We start from the raw sequence: 7,592 nt of genomic DNA, 5'->3' as shown, positions 1-7,592 counted from the left end.
CTCTTGCAAGGGGATTACATAAGAAATTGCTAATATCATACACACATAGATATATAGAGAACTTTTTATTTACTGGCAGAATTAAAGGAAATCTGTAGGGATCTTCTGAAAGATTAAGCCTACCAAGTTGCATATGAATAGGTGCAGGGATATATATGCAAGTCTTTTGAGGGCAATCCAAAGAAATAAGACACATTTATGTACCTACGTTTCTTGTGCACTGCTAATTAAAAATTACCAACAATTTAGAGGGGTGTCTACAATTTCACAAGGACAGATGCAGTTGTTTATATATAAGGGGAACTCTTGAATTTGGGGAGGAATGATGCACTTCCACTCCTTTCTCTTTGCATTTCTCCCCATAGAGGTTTTCCCAGGCAAGAAGACTGTAATGTTTCAGAAGGATAGGTGCAGGGATTAGGGAGTTATGAGAACCAAAAAATCCGTTGAAAGCTTAAAAGAAAGTAGTGTAGCCTAGAAGAATGGCCATCTCATGGCCCCAGTTCATGACCTCTGAAGTGCAGTGGCTGAAGACCCTGGTAAAGCATGCTCCTGGATTACAAAGTGTATCTTCCTAACTCCCAGACTGTGCTTAAGGGAAACAAATTGGTAAGCAAGCCTTGTTCTGGCCCAGGTCTGGTTCCAGTGGCTTCAGAAGCACTAGAAAGGTTTCAAGGTCATGCTTATGTTTCAAGTTGTATTCCAACCCAATGCACACCTGTACTATTTGGAGAAGACACCTTAAAACCATTTCCTTATTTTCAGTATTAGAAGACATGAAAGCATTCCTGTGATCTTAGGTGAAACATAGTTGCATTCCTCTGGAAACAAGGAGCAGCTCCACAAAGTGAACAGTATACTCTTATTTTACAATGCCCCAAATCTGAAAATAAGATTGAATTTGTAAACATTCCCCACTTCAAAGAGTGTGAAACAAAAGCAAATCTCCTCAGTGCCTGTGAATAGGGAAGGGGGCAAACTATAAAGTAACGAGTAATCATCCTTCTGGAGTGGTATCATATCATATCGCGGGATTTCTTTAATGAGAACATGTTCAGTTTTGAAACTTGTAATGTTAATGAGGAATTAATTATACTGGTATGTTTGCACAGTTCTGCCTTCCCAAATCAGGAGCTCATGAGTTAAGGAACCTCTTTAAAAATAGAAAAAAATGCTAGCAGATTTGACTCCTATAGCCTAAACTAATGCTTATTACATAAGCAAATTCATTACTGGGGCAAGCTGCCACCTCGATCACTGAACAAGCACAAACCATGACAAACTACAAGAACCCAAGCGATAGGATTCAGTTATTACTGGTGCGCAGGCAATATAGATTTAGGCCTGGGAAGTAAATGTATTTTGAACTTAGTGTTCAGTTCGTTAAGAAACTGGGTGCAATGACTGTCACCTTGTAGACTTGTCTCTGAGATTTCCATCCAAAATCAGGTAATGAAGCAAGGACCACCACACATCTTACGAAGGAAAAAATTAGAAAAGTCCTATACTTTTGAAGTACTAGCCCCAAATATTGTAAATTCTGGTCTGAAGTAGAATTGTATAGCACATGGTTCCTAGCATGGGATAGCACTTATTCAACTGCTACACATGTTCATATGCAAGGTAATCAAAATGGGTAAATATCAAAACCAGTAAAATTGCACACCCATTTTTTGTATTTGTATTAAAGCAGCAGCAAAAACCTTGGGAAAGGTGATGACCTATAAACGGCTTACGTCCATATATGCCCAGTCGCCCCCTGAGATCAGCGGGAGAGGCCCTCCTCCGGGAGCCCTCAGTGAAGGAAATTAGGAGGGTGGTTACTCGGAGGAGGGCTTTCTCAGCGGTGGTGCCTAAGTTATGGAATGCGCTCCCCAGAGAGGTCCGCCTGGCGCCGTCGTTATTTGTTTTTCGGCGCCAGGCGAAGACCTTTTTATTTAAGCAGCATTTTAAATGTTAATATCATTGAATTTTATTTGGCCAGGGCTGCTTATTTTATTCCAATGTATATATTTTAATTGTTATTGTTTTAATTTATTGTGTATTTTATTATGTTGTGAGCCGCCCCGAGGCTACGGCAAGGGGCGGCATAGAAATGTTTTAATAAATAAATAAATAAAATAAATATGGGGGCAGGGAGTCTTCAGGTAAGCTCAAAGGAAGCCTAGGCAGTGGGAGAGAACATGCAAGTGGGTGTGGTGTGGGGCTTAGTATTGGCCAGGGGATTATTATTTTTATATTGTCACTACTGTAATTTTCTTCATATTGTGAGCCGCCCCGAGGCTTCGGCAAATGGGGCAGCATATAAATGTCTTAATAAATAAATAAATAAATAAAATTCAGCCATGAAATTCACTGGGTGAGTTGGGCCAGTCGCAGACTCTCATCCTATCCTACTTCACAGGTTCTAATTGCAGTGTTAAAACTGGAGAGGAGAACTACCTAAGCTGCCATGGGTTCCTCCCAGAGGAAAAAAGGCAAGATATAAATACAATCTAATAATAATGAGCAGGTATATTTTTTCCCTGTTTACTCCGCTTGTTTTTTTCTCTTCCTTGTTGGTTACCCTGTGTCAAACTATAGTTCATAAACCCTTTGAGGATAGAGTCTTGGTCTTTTGTGCTCTGTAAAGCATCATGTTTTATGATGTTATTTACCACTATTATATCATCACCTCCAACACTTTATTTTTAATGATAGATGTTGCTAGTTACTAACATTAAATTATCACTTTTGGAGTCTTGTTCAGAGTCCTTTTACAGCCACAACACTAAACATTAATTTTATCAAGTCAATACTACATGGTCTATTTTCCTAAAATACAGCTGAGTCCATTACTTTCATGATGCATTGATTTAAATTTACTGCAACTGAGCCATTAGAGGAATATAATCCACCACCTCCAAATCATTTCTGTTCTGCTATTTATTTCAGCATACCGAGCAATCGAGACCCTAACAACCCTCTGTGACAACTCCTGCAAAAAGAGATTCCTTGCTTGTGCTGTTGCTGCGTGTTTTCCAGATGCAAAGCAGGAGCAAATACTTCTCTTTCCATGTTATATAGCAATGTAGCTGTATGGGGAGGGGAGAGAAAGATAAAAAGCAACCACCACTCTTTACCTGGCAGAGAGGAGGTGAGTAGACAATTAGCATTCCCTGAGTCAGATGCTCTGATTCTGGGAAAGGGCTTGAACTTCCTGCCTCTGGAGGCCATGAATCTTAGCATTTCTGTCCCTACCTCTACTGCTACCCTATCTGTAAGCGTTGAAGCTTATTACAAATTTTTAAAAGCCCCTTGGTATTTTCCCTCTGGGTACACTATTTTATTCCTCATCTTAAAGCAAAACTAATATATTTTCAAACTTTTTTGAAAGAGGGAGTAGGAAATAGAGTGTTGTCCTACTTGAAGATATGAGCCTTGAAGAGCTCTTAAGTCAATTTGCGTAGGCTGGCAATGGCGTGCTTGATGGCTGGAGACACAGTTGTGACCCCACTCAGCTCAGCCCATCACCTGCCCTGCAGAAGGAACATTCTTATCCCAGGCAGGAACTGTGACAGGGTTGAAAAGATGCTTGAAAGGCCACTAGGAAGTCAGCTTGTTGCATCTCAGCTGTCCCTGAAGGCCTTTCTTCTGAGAAGTTCCAAGATCCTCTAGGCTTGAGTGGGTCTGCAGCAACTTGTCTGCTGATGGGCTCCTTTCTGAATGAATGAGGGCTCCTGGCCGGCTTTGCAGTAGCAGTACTCCACTGAATCTGGGCACCAATCCTTGGCGCTGTCATTTTAATTTCTCACAATAACCCAGAGTAATGCTATGCAGGGGGCATCATGAGAAATTAAAATGGCAGTCTTTGACTAAGGCCTAAATCATCAAAGCACTAGAAAAAAATAACTTGGTATAGGACAGGGCCTTGCCAGGACACTGCAGTGATTCTGTAGTCCTTTGGAGTTTTCTGTTTAGATTTACACAATTACCTCTTTGATATATAGAGTGACACTACCCTTCCCTAGAATACATATTCAAAGTCAATTATATTCCACCAAGTCTTTGCATTCCACTGGGTTTCAGTTATACACATTATGGCCAATTTTTGGGTTGTTTAATCTAGGAATTGGCAGGGCATTCTGTTTAACACTTCTGTTTTCATTTAGTCACTCAGAACAGTTCCTGGCTTGCTTTGAAATGTTCAAACCTGAAACTGCAGGTTGTTCATGGTTTAAACAACCCACAGTTAACCCAGAAAAATGCTATGAGCAATTGTTGGCCTGACTCTGAATTGTTTAACCCCAAACAACCCAGAGTTCATGAAACAATGCAGGAATAATGTTTTCCTGGGTTACTAATTTGAAACAGAGGTACTAAGCAGTGCACTAATTCACTCTTGTGCGCCCCCACCAATTCCTGTGTTAAATAACCTAATTGGCTGTGATATGCAACTCACATTGCTGTTCATGTTCTTTTAAAACCAAACATTGATTCCTCCATTTTGCTTCAGAAACTTCTAGCTTTAGCATAGAAACACTTATACATTGTACCCTTCTTCAACTGTCTCTAGCTTCTGTATTTCCTTCTATGGTGCTTTGATTGGCTGTTATGTCTTAAATTATACCTATTGCCTATTTCAACCATCCCCATCTGAATAATCAGAAGCATTTTCACCCTCCTCACTCAGAGATGTTTCATCCCAAAACAGACGCTCCATGGCTTATATCAGCTTGTTCCTAGGTGTGAGTATAAAAACTGCTTTGCCATCTTTTCAAATTAATCAGTCAGGTTCTACTCAGGTTCACGCAGAACCTACTCTGCCTTTTCTTAAAATTTCCCTAGTGCCTAGTAAATCTAAATGTCCTTCTACAACCCTCAAAAATCTCTGACTTGTGTACTTATCCCAGTGGCCCAACAAATATACATTAAAACACAATAGCCTGTCAAAAACTCTCAAGAGCTGTCACAATTGCTCAGACACCTGGGCAAGTCTGCATTTTGCATGCTAATGGCATTTCAACCTTCTGGAAGCTTTTTCCACATCGACTCTTCTCCTGTGGGACAGTCAAGCATCAACTTCTGTCCACGGGCACAGGGTTATGTACTGTTCATCTCCGGCACCCGTCTGTAGGGGGCCCAGTGTCAATATATGAAACTTCTTGGGTCTGCTCCTCCTCCTCCTAGCTGGCATTTCTTGTTCACCTTCTTTCTCCAAGCAAGCTGGCAGTGACAGGAGGAAGGGGAGAGGGCAGCCGCTTTCTCTTGCCTTTGGCTTTCCCTCTGGCTAGGCAGTTGTACAGGTTAGGCCCAAAGGAAGAAAGCAAGCCAAGAGGCAGCAGTGATAGCAAGGAGAAGAGGAGCCTGCTTAGGGATGTGCCCCCTGACGCTTGACCAAGAAATCTATAAACAAACTGGATTTCTGCCAGGGGCCCAAATCATACACTGCAACAGACAAGTAGAAAGGTTATTTTATTTCTAAAAAATACACTGACAAAATAATTGCACAGAGTAAACTGAGGAGACCCTGAGCTGCATGCAGGCACTTCCATTTACATAAGAGCTCATCTCCATAGCAACACCTATTGGTTAAAACCCTTAACCAATCACTGTCAACTCTAATTGTTGCAGAACCATCAGGAGCACATGCCCCCATCCATATCCATTGCTCTCTATCTACGGTTATACTATTTTATGTCTTGAACACAACCTGCTTGCTTTACTAAACCATGCATGTCTTTATTAAGCCAACTCTACTTATCTATTTTGTCTCTGGTGATTCCGAGTTGCAGTTTTATTTTCTTTCTTCTCTTTCAGGACCATTACTGAAAAGGCCTTGAGAAGGGACTCAACCTATCCGATGGATGTTGACAGAGCCCTGCAAGCAAGGCCTGTGAGACCAATGTAAAGCCCAAGCAAGTTCAGATGGAAACAAACCATCCTTTAAATAGGTGTGCCCCAAACAGTTTAGGGAAGAAGCAGGCAACCGGTGGCCTCCTTGGCCTATAACTCTCGCAGGCCTTAGGCACATAGCCAGTGGGGAGGTCTCCTAATAACTGTAGCTCCAAACATTTGGAGGGCCACAAGTTTAGGGTGCAAAAGATCAACACTAGTATTTTAAGTTGAGCCGAGAAACAAACAGGCGACCATTGCTGGTAAACATAGTATTGGCATTATATGCTCTGAATGCATATGGACGTGCTAGCGGCTGCATTCTGTATTAGATGACCCTTTAAAGGCAGTCCTACATCCAGTGCATCACAGCAGCCTCATCTAGCTATAAAGAGGACAGAATAACTATGGCAAGCTGGTGCATTGGGCAAAGGTGGGAAAGCACTCCAAGCCACCGACGACACCTGTGAGACATCAGCAAAGTACAGGCACATGTACAGTGTATGTGTTTTCTTACTGTTCCTGGTCTATCCAGAAACATTTACCATCAGGCCTGCTTCCTTCTTTCCAGCACCTTTCCTATTACTTTTCTGGAATAACCTTATACCAAGTCTATTTGCTAATCAAAAGCAAGGAAGAATGCCCTGTGAAGTATTTGTGATCAGGGATGCTGTTTAAGCCTTAAACTTGGTTATGTTATGTTGCTAACAGCCACACCCACAGGACGTCTGAGGTTGAGGCTCTGGCCAACTCAAGGAGAAGCATTCATCAGGTCAAGCAAGCGAACTGTGGGAGGAGATGCCGGTTAGCAATGCCCACCTTCCAACAGCTTACCTATGCCAAGTTTTATGTGCAGTTCCAGTAGGAACAAATTTCATCACAACATTACAATATTCAGAACTTCCAACATTCAACAGAAGAAGAAACAGAAGCTGAAAGTCCAATTCCAATATGTCAACCTAAATGTTGCTTAAAAAAAGATACACAAGCTAATACTCCAGTGCTTTGTAGAAGGCATAAGCCCCAGGCCCACCCTCCACTTCCATGTCTCCAGCTCCCAATCAACAGCCAGTTCAGCAGAAAGGCCCAGACCACCATCTCACGCTCAACCCCATCAAGATTCTCCTCCAAATGAGGAAATGAACCATATCACTCACTACTATCAATGTGGTATCTTCCCTCTTGAGTATTTATCTCTTCGGGAATGGTAAGAAATGACCCCCTCTCAAATTCTTGGAAATGTGGCTTGGCTCATTTGCACAAGCCATCTTGAGTGATCCCTTCCTCTAGCACCTTTTGGAGTCTAGAACCACATGGTTCTTGATTGCATAGGATGACCTGTGGGGAGGAAAGAGGGCTGGGCTGTCAGAATCTGAGCAGCTCCAGGGTTCCATTTGGTAGCCTGGCCAAGATCTCCACCTTGCTATTTGCTGGGTCAGTCCCAGGTCCTACTGGAGCTCTTAGGCTCCTGATGAGTACCAGCTGGGAGTCCTGGGGGAAGAGCTATATAACAGCAAATTCTTCCCTCCAGAAGTGCCCTTAGCTATATAGATCCTTCTGTTTTGTTGTTGGGCCTGCCTCTTGCCTGGTCTTTCCTGCTCCTGGTTCCCGTTGTGGCTCCTGCCTTGCCATGTTGCCTCGGCAGTGAAGGTTCTCCTGTTTGCTGTTGTGCCTAAATCCCGCCTGACGTTTGTTGGGTCTTCTGCATTTTGCTGTGT

General features: G+C 42.4%; 1 long non-coding RNA gene across 1 annotated transcript in view; it reads left to right on the top strand.

The window, feature by feature from the left end:
* LOC123030673 overlaps nt 1-7,494 on the top strand; it is a 10,964-nt gene extending 3,470 nt beyond the window's left edge. Inside the window, exons 2-4 of the long non-coding RNA XR_006416142.1 lie at nt 2,405-2,512; nt 2,935-3,136; nt 5,800-7,494. This is a non-coding gene — a long non-coding RNA (uncharacterized LOC123030673). The remainder of the gene's footprint in view (nt 1-2,404; nt 2,513-2,934; nt 3,137-5,799) is intronic.
* The last annotated feature ends 98 nt before the right edge of the window (nt 7,495-7,592 follow it).

The sequence above is a fragment of the Varanus komodoensis genome, unplaced genomic scaffold (genome assembly GCF_004798865.1).
Source record: "Varanus komodoensis strain SLA01 unplaced genomic scaffold, ASM479886v1 scaffold45, whole genome shotgun sequence".
Lineage (NCBI taxonomy): Eukaryota > Metazoa > Chordata > Lepidosauria > Squamata > Varanidae > Varanus > Varanus komodoensis.
The sequence above is the reverse complement of the archived record's forward strand: the minus strand, read 5'-3'. Positions and strand labels throughout refer to the sequence as shown.